This window comes from Nicotiana tabacum, chromosome 10 (genome assembly GCF_000715075.1).
Source record: "Nicotiana tabacum cultivar K326 chromosome 10, ASM71507v2, whole genome shotgun sequence".
In the NCBI taxonomy this organism is placed as follows: domain Eukaryota; kingdom Viridiplantae; phylum Streptophyta; class Magnoliopsida; order Solanales; family Solanaceae; genus Nicotiana; species Nicotiana tabacum.
In genome coordinates this window covers 54616337-54631989 of record NC_134089.1, presented here as the reverse complement: position 1 = coordinate 54631989, position 15653 = coordinate 54616337, and positions in this window count along the sequence as shown.

The following is a 15653-nucleotide window of genomic DNA, read 5'->3' as shown; positions in this document are numbered from 1 at the left end:
TTTAAACAGACCACACGACATCGACACTTGCCCAAGCAAACTAAATATGAAGAGTTAAACCAAATCTGAAAATTTTAAGTCAAAAATCAGACTCAAATCCCATTCGAAAGTTTTTTAAGATTCAAGGTTTATATGAGCAAAATGACAACTCTAAAACCCCTGTACTGTATTTCAAGCGATATAGGAGTAACTCTAAAATAATTAGTGGGAAATAAGCCTAAATCAAGCTTGCTAGACCAACAACATAAAGAATCTGAACTTAGAATTTACCAAAGCTATGAAACACACATCCAAATCAGCTAGCCTTAACTAGTTAAACTAGGAATCATAGTTCTTAATTAATACATATTCTACCAAGTCCAACACACTCTTGAGTCAGCTGTATTCACACAAGGTCCAGATCCAGCACTTAAAACCAAATGTATATCAGGAAATGGAGTATTCACACTAAGCTAGACTAAAACATGAATAAGAATATGGCAAAATCAAACGGTAACCAACAACAGGGACTAATGTTTTTCATTCAACTTCAGCTCGGTTTAGAAATCTTTATATGAAATTCAAACAGGCTTCATTTCCAACCATGGTTTCAGAAGAGTACCTGGTGCAGTTAGAGCAAAGAAAAGAGGAAGAAATCAGTAGAGCATCAGCAAGAAGTCAGCAGCAGAAATCAGCTCAAACCAAGCATGAATGCCCAAGTTTAAAACTCAAAACAACCCTAGGAGCTTTAAAAAGAACCTCATACGCTAACCACAGGAATGCTTAAACCATTTTCAACTCAAATAAACAAGAGATTTGATTCAGCACTGGAAAAAAACTTCAAAATCACCAAATGAATTTCAATGGAACAATAGTATCTATCTCTCTTTTAGCCGTTTCTCTTTTTTTTTTTTTTTTGTATTTTTAAGCCCTTACAAATCTGCCTTGAGATCTAAGTAACAATGCCTTTATAGGCAAGCTACCAGGGCAGCCTTAAAGAATTCAAAATTGCCCTTAAAACCTTCTGAAGTTTTCATTTTAGCTTAGCAATCCCTGGTGCAAACCTCAGAATTCCAAAATAGCCCCCACCCCAGCTTCTTAGAAGCTTCCTCAATCAGTTTTCAAAGATTCCCTAAACCAGAATTCATAAATTACCCTCCATGACCTCAAATGGGTCATGGGTCAAATGACCCAATGGTTAAACCAGACCTGGGCTCAAAAAATCAATTCGAATTCTTTGGAATGGTTTCTGAAATGAATTCAGAGCCCAAACAAAATGAACCAAGATTGAGCAAATTGTGGCAAGCTGTAGGAAAACGACTAAACAATTTTCACAAAACTTAAAACCTAAGCTAAGGGACAAAATTATCAGATAATCCTAATTAAGCTAACAGGGCTAAACAAACAAAGTGAAATCAGAAATTAATCGTGTTGTCAACAAAAGAACTAGATAGACCAAACAAAAAAATCACAGAACAAAACTTGGAACGGAAAAAACTGAAAAGGAACAAAACAGACAGTACTCAATCTCAGCCAAAAACTCGTTCAATTTTAGTTTAATTAACCGGAGGGAGAGAGAAGAAGAGAAGAAGAGAGAAAGCTGAAAGAATCACAAGAATAAACGAAAAGAAAGAAAGAAACTCACCAACTCGGGCTCGAACTTTCTACTGACTTTCCGATTTAAACCCCCGAATAACGTCAACTACTTGTTCTTTGTCGAATAACGTTATTCCGTGGTAGAACTGGCCCGGAACACTCATAAAAACTAGGCAAACACCGTTGCATGTGCAGATTTGGTTTTGATTTCTGGGGCTCGAACCTTAGATTTAAGATTCGAGACGCTCTAGTAAGATTCGAGGGGAATGGAGTGGGGATTTGATACAAGGGGGTCATGGTGGTTCTATGGTGTCAATTTGGTGGTGAACAGAGGCGGCGCCGCCACCGGAGGAAATGAGGGCGACACTAGGGTTTGTGACTTCACCCTCGGATTCGAGGGATTCTGAGTGTGTTCGAATGAAGTTGGTTATGGATTGGGATTGTGGAGGGGAAGAGGAGTTTAGGGTGTGAATATGGTGGTCATCGGAGACTTGCCTCCGGGCTTAGGGTGATGGAGAACAGGGGCGGCGTCTCTTAGGGTTTTTGAGGCAGGGGGGTTGTGAGAGACGATGAGGGCTGGGGGGGGTTCGTTAGGACACTTATGTATTAGGCGACCCGGGCTTCAGGACTGTCCGATCAAGAAACCTAAACCTCGACGGTCCTGATCTATTGCCACTGAAACGGGGTCGTTTGGGGTTGGGAAGTGGAGGAACGAGTTGGACACGGATATGGGCCGGTTTTAGGGCGGGTTATGGACTGGGTAAGCTGGGTTTGCATTGGAAGATTTGGGTCTGGGGTTTAGTTTGAAAACTGACCCAAATTTAATTCAAAACTCTTTTTCCTTTTCCTTTTTTCCTTCTTTTTTTCGAAATTTAATTAAAATCAAAATTAATTCCTAGAACTTAAAAAACTAATTAACCCTAAAATGATAATTAACACAATTAATTAAAAACAAATTAACAAAAGAAAACTATTCAAAATCAAAGCTAAAATTAAAAGCGCAAATTAAACTAATTTTTTTGTGATTTTTCCATTTTATGCAACAATTAATTTTCTAATTAATCCTAAAATGTAAAATTAACCTTAAATGCAACAACATGTTTTGGTGTTTTTCACTAATTAAAATGCACAAACAAAATGCAAACAATTAACAGAAAATGCCACGAAAATCCACAAACTTGCAAACACTAAAGGAAATTATTTTGATTTGAATTTATGGGAGTAATTCATATATAGCGCAAAAATCACATGCTCACATGCCCGAGGGGCGAACCTTTATTTGTTTATTTTCCTTAATTGCTGTTGATACCCAATATTTTCTTGTATATTTTTCATATATACAAAATACTTTCAAAATAACATATGTACGCATATACAAGCATGCCCAAGTGTTTTAGTATTTTTCCCAATTATTAAAACCAATTTATTGTCCATTTTAGCAGTACAAAATCAATAATTACTCCCAAAATCATCAATTTTGGTGAATAATTTATTTTATTCCAATATTTATACCAAAATATAGTTAAGGTAATTTTAATATATTTTTACAAATATGTTTGGTATTTTTAAAGTTAATTGCATATAATTGCAATTCTAACCTACTTTAAGATTTAATAGCATTTTTATAATCATAAAATTGGTTCCAGTATTTTTAAATTAATATTTATATATTATTTACTGATTCGGTAATTTTAATTTTTTTTTAAAATCATTTTTAATTTTTTTGTAAAATAAAAGGAAAAACTGGCTATGTAAATTTTAGCCTCATTTTGTTTCAATTGTAGCCCCATTACATTTCAATTTTAGCCCCCAATTTACCCAATCTTAACCCCCAATTGGACCAGCCCAATTTCAATTTCAACCCAACCCCTTAACCCGTTTATCCAACCCGCCTGGTCTTCCTTTTAATCCAGGCCGTTGATCGTTTTGATCAAAGGCCACGATCACCCTTACCATTTTTAATCCACCGACCCTACCCTAATCCTCTCATTTCCATCTCTCAGCTGCCTTTGAATACTCTCCTCTCTCAAACTCTCTCGAAGGTTCCCTGGAACCCTAGCCTCTCTCATCCTCTCCGACCATAACCTCATTGGAATCCATGGCTTCTCAGGCAATGGATGGCCTGTACTCACCTCCCTCCACTCTCAAACGTCTGGGGTTCGAAGCTTTGAGGTCTGACCTCAGTGGTGTCCGTTCAAATCTTCTCAAATCCATGGTTTTGAAGCCTCTCCGGCCTTGCTCCGGCACATCTAAAGCATTTCGAGCCTGGTTCTAACACATCCGACTCAATATCGGACTTTTCTTCCAAGCCATTCTCATTTCTAAGTTTTCTCTGAAACCCTAGCCATTCGAGGTTTTTATCTGGTTGTTTTCTTAAATCTATGCTATATCTGTGCTCTAGTGGAGTTTTAAAACGTTTTCCCCAATTTTTTCTTTTAAAATTTGTTTCTCTTCGATTTAGGGTTTCTGAAAATTTTTCGAAATGTTTCTCTGACTCTTCCTTTTCTTTTCTTTGTGTGTATCTATCTATGCATGTTTGCATGTTTTCTTTTTCTACCTAGCATGTTCTTCTCCTATATCTTTATGTTTGCCTTATTTTGCATGTTCTTCTATTGTGCTCCGTTCTTTCTTCTACTGGTTTCTATATCATGCTTTCACATGTTTATCTTATGTGTTCGTTTACCCCTATGTTCCTTAACTGTATTTTCTACTAAGCTTTTAGGTCTTTAGTTGCCTTCTTCTGGACGTTGTTTGAGTTCTTTTTTAAACATGTTTCCTCTACTGTTCTCTTAAGTGCTATACTATCTCGTTTCTCTTTTGAAAATTGTTTAAGTTCCAAACTTTCTTAAAACGTGTTCTTTATGCTTCAAATTAACTTTCTCACTTTGTTGTTTCAAACTTGCTATTACATCTTTTTTTTTCTCATAAGTCTCTGAAAAAGACCTCTGAGCCTATTTCCGTTATTTGTTTTCTTTTCTCTGTATCTGACTCGAGTTGAAAAACCAAGGGTTTGGGGTTTTTGGCTAGTTTCGATCTTGTGTTTGAGACTACGGTTCTATTTTGGAACTCTAGGTTTCTCAGACTCGTTTTGAGTCTTTGTACTGAACTCAAACTTCTTTGACTCTGAACTTTTCTATGCTATGTGTTTCTAATTAGCATGACAACTCTTTCTTGATTCACATGTCTGTGCACTTTATATATGATGAATTCTTCCTTCAAAAAAGGTTTTGCCAATTTTATGATTGATTCAGAATTCCTTTTAATAAGGATCGATTGATTGTTACTGATTTTTCTTTAATTAAACCTTCCTTCACCTTTTCTAGTTGGATTCATTCATACCAAAACTCAATTTCTGATTTTTTTACTGGCTGTTGATTGATTGCATTTCCTTATTTGCACAAACCGTGTTGCTATCAAACTCTTTCCTTAAATAATTTCTGTGTATTTACCCTTCTTGTGCTACTTTGGAAAAGATCTTGATCAAACTTTTTTCTCAATTATCCTTTACCCGTTTAAAATCAGAATCCCTTAATTGAAGGGGAACTTGTGTAATTGATTTTTGAATTATTCTCTTACCTATTTCTTCTTGCTTTCTGCACTATAAAGGGCACGACCCTTTCAATTTCAATACTGCTACATTCTCAATTCAACACTCTACTCTCTTCTGAAATCTTCTGGTTGTGTGTTTGCAATTTGGCTTTACTACTGCTTTTCTCTTTTTTATTTCCGTGAAACTGGTATGTTCTAATTTAACTTTCTACTTCATCCCTATGCGTTTGCTTTACAGTTTCAACAATCTTGTCTACTTTGCTGTTTATGTTCAGTATTGATTATGCTATTCTCTTTGCATCTGTTGCTGTGTGAATTCCCATACCCTTATTTCCTTCTATGTGTTTGAGTTAAGGTTTAGGCATGGTAGTATCCAAATTGCTGCTCATGTCTGGACCTGATCCTTTAATGGATCCTAACTCCTAAACAATGTGGCTAACAGGCTGGTTAAGGGTGTGCCAGCACTCCTAACTGCTGGGTATGACCACTAGCCTATCTTGGCCTACCCCAAAATCCCCTCTATTCACTTGCACTCTCTATTAGATTCTAAGTTCTGCCCCCTTCCTATGAGCCTTGCTTTGGGACCTTGAGTTCCCTCTGAACTTTGACATTTGAGGGCCGGCCCTTCCACACTGCACTATAATCCAATTCTGCAATATATTTGGGTGTAAGCACTGCCCGGAGTCCACTTGAGACTCTTAGGGAACTCTGACACATACCAAATAGGAGAAAGACTTTGGAATTTGATCTTTGGAGTTGGTTTACTTCATGCTTCAGACAGAAGTCTGAATCAGGCTCTCTTTGGTTGGGATTTTAGCTTTCTGATGTAATTTTTACTATCTTTTCTTCATTCTGGGCTGTAAAAATTTGTAATAACTCATGGGGGTTTATAGTGAAAAGGGGAGGGGTACTCATGTATGCATAAGGGTAGATATCATGCTCATTAGGTCTTTATTTCTGCAAATCATGGCAAGTTCTGCATTTCGGCATCTTTGAAATCCTATTTTAGGTTCTGCATTTCTACATTTTCATATAGAAATTCTGTTTTAGGTTCTGCACTTCTACATTTTCATATAGAAATCCTGTCTATAAACTTCTGCACTTTTGCATCTTAGAAATCCTGCCTATAAGTTCTGCATATATATTATATCAATAGCTTTTGCATTTCTGCATCTCATATAGAGAATATGACTATAGGATTCTACATTTTGCCTATCATATGAAAGCATGTCTATAGGGTTTCTGAATACTACATACGTATCCATCACTAGGCAAATGATATGTAGGCTTAAATAATAAAAATCAGCGTTTTCGATGCCATGCTTATAGGATTTCTGCATTTTCGTAAAGGCTAAAATCAGTCACACTTAGAAAGCATGCCTATAGGAATAAGCAACTAATCTGAATCCCTCAACTTGCTTATAGGTTTAAAATCAGTAATAGCATTGCTTAAACGCTTGCAGAACTTATGTTCATGCTGTTAATAAATCTGCTTCTGAAATCAGTGTCTTTCTCTCGTATTTAGATATCATGCCTATAGGTTTCACCTAAGCAAGCTATAAGGTAAATTAGCTAATTGAATTAGACTCTGTTAATTTCAACCAGCAGGCTGGTCTGATTCCGGTTTCTTATCTGAAATGTGTAATAGACCAGTCTGCCTCCCTAACGTTTATGTTTAATTCAGACCATAACCAGTATCTACAAGACATGCTAAAAAATCTATCTTTATGTGAGGAGGCCTGTCTAAGCCTTTTAAATTGTTATGTGTTTCCCATATCTGCCTTATGTGTTTTTGTTTGTCGCTTTAGAATTTTATCCTTTTAAACCATACAAAGCCCAAATCTCTCTTCCCTTTAGGACTAGTAGTCCCAAATGCCTCCGGGACTGATAGGATTAGGGCGGATACTAGCATGCAATAAGTAAACGAAACCATTCCGCGTTTAATACCTCAACGGGGTGGGAAAAGGGTAGATATGGATATGATGACCGATGGGCTAATACCATGGGTAGCCCCTCTTCTGAGGAGTGATTACCGGGTATTGCATTGATGTGATCCTTATTATTTATAAACCTAGGACCCCCTTACCTTTACTTGTTTATTTTATTACTTTCAAAATTTAAAAACTCATTTTTCTCAAATTTCAGCTTCCTTGTTTCTTCAAACTTTAACTTATTTGCAATTACAATGTGACAACCCCTCATATTTGAAATCCTTATTTGCTTATTTATTGTTTGTACTTAAGTCACAATTGTAGCATGGCCGGGAACCACACTAGTGGATCTTGAGGGGTTCCTAACACTTTTCCCTCGATATAATTTCTAGCCCTTACCCAACTCTGGTTTTTCTAAACAAATTCTTCCTAGGTTTCTAATGCACTTAATCATTAGGTGACGACTCTTCAAATCAAAAAACAAAATTCCCAAAAGGGAACGAGTTGTCCTCCCAAATGTTATAAACCCGATTTCGCGAGAAAAAAGGGGTGCGACAGCATGGCGACTCTGCTGGGGATTTCTTTAAGGCTTTTACCATTTAGTGCTATTTGTGACTTTATGCTTCCTTGAATGTCTTTAATGCCTTTAAGTATTTATTTTGCTCTCCTACTTCGAAAACTGACTTGGCTCTTCATTTCTTCTCTTTATTTATCTTAATGCTTTCTTTTACCACTTTCCTTTAATACTGTGTTAATTTTGAGCAATTATTGTAATTATTACCTTATGAATGTGCAAATGCATAACAATTTGTTTAATTATTGTAACTGCATATTCAACATCATATTCCGCTCGTGCCAAACAAAATACCATAGCAACGCTTATAATGAGTGGTTGCACCCTTCCGATATTATTACCCCCTAAATTTGGCAAAGGCGCATTTGCGGTAAAACTAGTCGATCAACGGTGTAGTCGACGGTTCTGTGCCTTTTCCTCTTGAGTTGTCCGCTCAAGGGTACCAGTCTAATACCTCACAGAAACCCTACTCTGTTTAATTGTGCATGCATCACTGTCGGAACCTAGCCAAGTTAGTTATATTGTCCACATAATGACTCTTTAAGATAGCCTTGTACAAAGTTCACTGGGTTTCCTTGGAACCCAAACGGACATTACCACATCCTGTGCATTTATTTGGAGAACTAAATGCCGCTTATGCCAATTATTGATAGTTAAATAGTTGAGTCCGGCAGAGGTAAGGGCCAAACGCTTTTGTTAGAAATGAGGTCTTTAAGTCCCCAGATTCGGCATGGTCACCAACATCCACCCGAAATTGCTAAATTGGTGGGAAGACCTTCATTTCAGTGATCAGACCCTCGTCCGAAAATACTTGGAAAATTTACCTTCCCTTCTGGAAATCCAACCCTACAACAAAATTATTGAAGCTGCCACCCTGTTCTAGGATTGCGATAGGTCTATGTTTCACTTCGGGGAGATTGAGATGACACCCCTACTAGAGGAAATAGGAGGACTGGCTGGTATACCATGGGAGACTCCGGGTTTGTTAATACTAGAGAATCGCAAAGGTAGAGGTTTTCTCAAGATGATGGGTCTAAAGAAGAATCCGGATTTAACTTGCCTGAAGGAGTCGTACATTCCCTTTGATTATTTGTACGAGAGGTACGGTCAGAGAAAATCCTACCGTACCTATCCTGATGAGTTGGCCCTTACGTCATTAAGACATATCCATCGAAGGGTCTTCGTCTTTATGTTATGCTTTTTGGGGATGATAGTATTTCCTATGAAGAAGGCTAGGATCCATACCAGACTGGCCATGGTCACCAAGACCTTAATGGAGGGAATTGACGGGCAACCATTCAGCATAGTGCCCATGATTATTGCAGAGATGTACCGAGCCCTAGAAAAGTGTCAACAAGGATCCCCACACTTCGAGGGCTGCAACTTGCTACTCCAACTCGGGCTCATGGAGCATCTTCAAAGGGGTGAATATCGGCAAGAGATTCAGCATAGAGACTGGGACGATCATATAGACTTCCATCAACGAAGGCGAATGAATTACATGCCCAACATGTTTGCTCAGCCAGGAGATGCCAAGGGGTGGGTGAAGCTATTTGAAAATCTAACTGAGGATCAAATACAATGGATGTTCGAGTGGTTCCCTACTGAAGAGTTCATCGCCCGATCCAGGGACGCTTCATTTCTGATACTGATCGGTTTGAGAGGAACCTACCCTTATGTCCCTCTCCGAGTTATGAGACAGGCTGGTAGGAAACAGGTTATACCAAGGGTCGACAAGATGAGTCACTTCCGGGCCGACTTCCAAGCTGATGATAGTCCTTATAAGTGCCAAGCTCAGCATATGTGGCATTGTAAGATCATCATGGGGAGAAATACTATCAAGCCCGACAAATACCATGCTGGCCGCATACCATACTATTCAGGCTGGCTGGAGGATAATCACGATGGTCTGGGCAAACTCGGGTTTGTTCGAGGTCACAGAATCATCGATGAAAGGGCAGAAGCACAGGCCAAATACAATCAACTACGCAAGAGGATTCGGGAATGTGAAAGCGAGCACTGAGAGATACAAGAAGCCAACAAAAAACTGATTTAAGAATGGAAAAACATGGCTGTTAGTACCAACAAACGATTAGGATACTTGGAGTTGGGTTTAGTGGAGCTGGAAAGAAAGATTCTCAAAAGGATCGAGGACTGCCAGAATGCTAAGGGAAACGAAGGTGGACACCTGGTCAGAGCCTACTTGTTGCTGGGACTTCGTGAGCTGGTGAAGCTGTTCTATAGAGCTAAAGATGCCGAGTCTGGGGAAGGTCCTTCTGGGACAAAGTAGTTAGGATTCCTTTTCTTTTGCTTTAAATGTAATAAGGCCAATGGCCAGTAGTGACATTTTACATTCTGCTATTTTAGTGTCATTTTGGGATTCGTCTTATCTTTATCAATAAAATGAGGCATTTAGCATTATAAGTTCTCCAAAGAAACTTGTCGCTAGGCCTACCTCGGTCACAACGAGGCTCCCAAATTAGGACACGGTTTATATTTTCGCACTATGTGTTTAAATATCGCAACATCTTTTCCTTATAATCCGCAATAACTTGCTACATTTTTGTTTTTACTTTTATTTTATTCCCCTCCCCAAAGGTTAGTTCGTGCACTCTGGCATCGTCATCATACTCTACAAGATCCAAGGGACCTCCACCCACTCCTCCTCCTAGTCCCGTCAGAAACAAGAACAAGGGAAAAATGGAAGATTTGAGCAACATCAGAAAGGAAAACTCGGTTGAACGGGTAGAAATCACTCAGGGTACTCATGTCTCCAAAGAAGGTGTATCCCAACTCGAGCAAAAACTGCTGAAATTTCAGGAGGAACTTGATCAAGTCCGGAATTCAGCAAGCTTGTCGTTTTACCTCACCACCCCAAATGTCAACTTTCCTAACACTCAAAACCCCACACCTACACAAAATATCCCGAAACCAAAAAACCATCCCACTCCCCATCACTATTGTAACACTTGCCACACTTCCAACAACACCCCGCTACTCATCCCTGAACCACTGAACTCCGCAAATGATCATCTCCACACTCACCATAACACCCCCATATATGTGGAAACCATACCACACTACATTCCACCCATCTCAAACATACCTAAGTCTGATGACAAAGACTCCCTTATCAGGAACTTGTCCGCAGAACTCAAGAAGTTGACTAGCCGAGTTCAGGGTGTTGAAGGAAGCAAGGGAATCGAGGGATTGAACTACGAAGACCTCTGCATACAACCAGATGTCGAACTACCTGAGGGGTACAAACCTCCTAAGTTTGAAATGTTTGATGGTACAGGGGATCCCAGAGTCCATTTAAGGACATACTGCGACAAGCTGGTCGGAGTAGGGAAGGACGAAAAGATTCACATGAAGCTTTTTATGAGAAGTCTGAAAGGAGATGCTCTGTCTTGGTACATTAGCCAAGACCCGAAGAAGTGGTCAAATTGGGTAAGTATGATGTCTGATTTCATGGACAAGTTCAGGTTCAACACGGAGAATGCGCCAGATGTGTTCTACATCCAGAACCTAAAGAAGAAACCTACGGAGACTTTCCGCGAGTATGTAACTCATTGGAGATCAGAAGCTGCTAAGGTCAAACCGGCTTTAGAAGAAGAACAAATGAACAGGTTTTCCGTCCGAGCTCAAGACCCACAGTACTATGAAAGGTTGATGCTGATTGAAAGCCAAAAATTTTCCGACATCATCAAGCTGGGGGAGAGGATCGAGGAAGGTATCAAAAGTGGCATGGTCACAAACCTTGAAGCTTTGCGGGCTACCAACAAGGCTCTACAGTCTGGTGGCACATCTAAGAAGAGGGACGTGAGCGCCATGATGGTTGCATAAAGAACCAAATCCTTTATCAAATACCAAGCCTACCCGATGCCTCCACTCACCTATCAACCTACCCCAAATTATCAAGCACCCTCGCCCTCTTACCAAGCTCCACTACCTACTTACCAATCACCTCCACCACCCACATATCAACCTACTTCACCTAGATACTCTCAACCCGCACACGTCTACCAAGTCTACAACACCCAACAAGCCCACTATCAATCACCTCCCCTCGCCAAAACTTTCCTAGACCCCGACCAAATTTTGACCGCAGACCTCCCAAACAGTATACCGCTATTGCCGAACCAATTGACCAGCTATATGAAAGGCTCAAAGTTGTTGGTTATGTTACCCCTATCCCTGCCATAACCCCTGAAAACCCCTCCCAATGGGTCAACCCAAACAAAACTTGTGCATACCATTCCGGCATGAAAGGGCATACCATTGGTGAGTGCCGCTCTCTAAAGGATAAAATCCAAGATTTGATTGACAATAAGATCATCGTGGCAAAAGAGCCTGCTCCGAACGTCCGCAGCAACCCTCTACCAGGCCACAAGGGTGGAGGCGTTCACATGATTGAGATAGAGGATGATTGGGACCCCAAAGGATCGATCGAATTAATCGCAGAAGGTGATGAGCCAAAGAAATCAAAAGTCACCCTTAACCCGATTGTGGTCCAGATTCATCCTTCAGGGGACGCCGAGGTGAATATGCATGTACCACTTGAGTTTGAAGAACTACCCCTACAAAGATGCCAACACCAATTGAGGTCGAGTTTGGGTCCCCAAAGGCATCTGCGCCATTTGAGGTTGTTGTGTTACCTTACAAAGCAAGGGTGCCCATTCCGGTAGTAATGACAGCCATAACACCGTTTCACACAAAGGCCATACCATGGGATTACACAGCCGAGGCAAGAAGGAAAGGGAAAACTAAGTTCGGAGAAGCAGTTGCGGCACAGGGCATGACAAGGACCGGCAGGGTTTATACTTCAGAACACTTGACTGAGTCAAGTAAGCAGGCATTTGGACGGCTAGCCATCACTGAAGCTGGGTCCGACGACCTCTGGAGGACGATACATGCCAAAGAGTATTCAGTCAATGATCAATTGAACAAAACGCCAGCCCAGATCTCTATCTTAGCTCTGCTACAAAGCTCTGACGCACATAAGAATGCCTTATTGAAGGTGCTAAGTGAGGCGTATGTACCAAGCAACATCATCGGAGAAGAAATGGAAAATATGGTGGGGCATGTATTGGAGAGTCACAAAATCACTTTTCATGAAGATAGTTGCCACCAGAAGGGCTGAGCCACAACAAGGCACTGCACATCACCATGCAATGCAAGGATTATTTTATCACCAGGGTCCTGATCGATGGAGGGTCCAACCTCAACATTTGTCCGCTGGTAACATTCGGAACATTAGGGAAAGGGTTGCATGAGATCAAAGACGGGGCCAGTAACGTTAAAGCCTTCGACGGTTCCCAAAGGTCCACTATTGAGGAAATCAGCCTGTGTTTACAGATGGGGCCTACTTGGTTTGATGTCGACTTTCAAGTAATAGATGTGCCGACATCTTACAACTTGCTCTTGGGAAGACCATGGATTCATGTCGTTGGAGTTGTAGCATCAACCCTACATCAGGCAGTGAAATTTGAGTGGAATCACCAAGAAGTGATCATCCACAACGACGGTAGCAATCCTATATACAATCGCCAGATCATCCCAGTGATCGAAGGAAGAAGGAAGATAGGTGGAGAAACCAATCACCACATCGAGCGAGTCAACGCCATTGACAAAGATAAATTGTGGGACAACAAAATCAAAAGCATATTGAACTGGTGCGGATATGAGTCAGGCAAGGGACTTAGCAAGAACCTCCAAGGAATCGCTAAGCCTATCAAACTAAAGAAACATGGCACTACCTTCAGTCTGGGATATGAGTACACTTGGGAAGAATTCAACAACTGGTCGCCACCATGGTGTGGTCCTTACTATCCTCTAGAGCAGCCAATACCACATTTGAAGTAGACTTTCCAGCCAGCCAATGTTATCTATGGTTCAGAAGAAGAGGAAGCACTTGCAGCAGTAAGGAATTTGTTCCTGGAAGACAATGATATGGATTGTTGTGTTGTTTTCGAGGAGGAGGGGGAGGAAGGACCTTCCATACAAGCCGTGAGCCGAGGAGCGCGCCTCAACAATTGGTCCATCAGAACCACCAGAGCCCGAAAAGCCTCGGGATAGCAAGGCTGAACAAGCATCATGCACTATTTTTCATTTTTTACTAGTTGACTTTCCTTTTGCCTTTAATTTCGCAATACGATCTTCAATGTTCAAAAGAGTTATGGAATTTTTCAAAGCATTTCGATTTTTCTTATGAATCTTACTCTTATTACTTTTTCTCATTTACTTTATTTACAGTATTACTATTACTTATCTTGATGAACCAACGACTGTGACATGTAACGAGACAATGCGACAAACGGACTCAGAGGAAGATGATATACTAGAAGAGGTTGTTAAAGAGGTTGAGGATTTTGAGAACAGACCTAAGTCCAACCTGGACGAGACCGAGATTGTTAACCTAGGAGATGCAGAAAATATCAAATAAACTCGGATCAACGTTCATTTGTCACCGGCAGAAAAGAAAGAATACACAGAATTTCTGAAGGAATATGAGGACATATTCGCCTAGTCGTATGACGACAAGACTGGTTTGACTACATCTATTGTGGCGCACAAGCTGCCAACTGATTGACATGCCCACCGGTAAAGTAGAAGCTCAGGAAGTTCAAGCCTGACATGAGTTTGAAAATCAAGGAAGAAGTCACCAAGCAAGTCAAAGCTAAGGTTCTTAGAGTAGTAGAGTATCCAACATGGTTAGCCAACATCGTGCCAGTACCAAAGAAGGATGAGAAGGTAAGAGTCTGCGTCGACTACCGGGACCTCAACCGGGCCGGTCCCAAAGACGACTTCCCCTTGCCAAACATACACATTCTAATTGACAACTGCGCCAAGCACGAGCTGCACTCGTTTGTTGATTGTTTTTTCTGGGTATCATCAGATCTGGATGGATGAAGAAGATGCTGAGAAAACGGCCTTCATTACGCCGTGAGGAATGTATTGTTACAAGATGATGCCGTTTGGGTTAAAGAATGTTGAGGCCACGTACATGAGGGCCATGACTACCATTTCCATGATATGATATGCAAGGAGATTGAGGTATATGTAGATTATGTCATCATCAAGTCCAAGAAAGCCACTGATCACATGGAAGATTTGAGGAAGTTCTTAAATAGACTAAGAAGATACAACTTGAAGCTGAATCCCGCAAAATGTGCATTCAGGGTTCCTGCCGGAAAACTACTTGGGTTCATTGTGAGTCGCCGAGGAATAGAACTGGATCCATCAAAGGTCAAAGCCATTCAAGAGTTTCCACCGCCAAAGAACAAGAAGGACGTAATGAGTTTCTTGGGAAGACTTAGCTACATCAGCTAGTTCATAGCACAATCTACTGTCATCTGTGAGCCAATCTTTAAGATGTTGCAAAAATGGACGGAGAAGTTTGGCCAAAGCCGATCAATTCAGATGCAGTCAAGCAATACTATGTGTAACCTTAATTTGAACTACGCCTGACCTGATTCCCGTTTAAGAGGGGATATGTAGGCAGCCCTATGGGTTCGGTCACAATTCAATAAAATTTCCACTTCCCCCGCTATCGGAAATTTGGGCAGAATTTTGAAGAGGACCCTCAAAATTCCGAAGTTGATTCCAGCCATTTATCATTAACAGCCGTTAGGAGCAGCAGCCCAGTAAACTGGGGCAGAATTTTGAGGAGGACCCTCAAAATTCCGGAGCAAGTGAAGTTGCAATGTCTTGAACCACGTCGCAGTCGTCGGTTTATCTAAAAATAATTCTTAATTATGCACTTATATTATGCTTTTACTAAATCATGCATGTTCATTACTAAAATTGCCTTGTTTAGCAACGCTACCCCAATGATACGTACAATATCACTAGATCAAAGCCGAGCAGGTCAAGCAAAGACAGCGGGATACAAACTAACTTTTCCCCCTCTACAAACTCACGATTTTTCTTTGGATACAGGCATTTGAGTTGCAAAATCATCAAATGTACTATACGCTCACTCACAAAGTTCAGGAATACAACTCTCCGAACCGTTGCACTTG